Source organism: Salvelinus namaycush, chromosome 25 (genome assembly GCF_016432855.1).
Source record: "Salvelinus namaycush isolate Seneca chromosome 25, SaNama_1.0, whole genome shotgun sequence".
Classification (NCBI taxonomy): Eukaryota; Metazoa; Chordata; class Actinopteri; order Salmoniformes; family Salmonidae; genus Salvelinus; species Salvelinus namaycush.
The window spans coordinates 7,969,980-7,970,468 of NC_052331.1; positions in this window are offsets into that span (position 1 = coordinate 7,969,980).

Sequence of the window (489 nt, forward strand, 5' to 3'; positions counted from 1 at the left end):
CTGATTGGTGTAGTACTGCAGAGATGGTGCCCTTCTGGAAGGTGCTCCCATCTCCACAGAGGACCTCTGGAGCTCTGTCAGGGTGACCATTGGGTTCATGGTCACCTCCCTAGTCCATTTTAGAATAAGGCTGTAACGTAACAAAATGTGGAAAAAGTCAAGGGGTCTGAATACTTACCGAATGCACTGTATGTTGAAGAGCTGCATCCCTGTCTCAACCCACGACCCTGTGTAAAGAAATGTGTGTGTTGTTTTGCCAATTTTAACTGCACACTTCCTGTTTGTGTACATGGATTACATGGATGTTGTATGTGTATCCCCCAACACCGCTTTCCTTCAATTTGTATAGCAGGCTGTCATGCCAAATTCAGTCAAAAGCATGAGAAGACTTTGCCTTGTTTGTTTGTCAATTAGGGTGTGCAGGGTGAATATGTGGTCTGTCGTATGGTAATTTGGTAAAGTGCCAATTTGACATTTGCTCAGTACAAT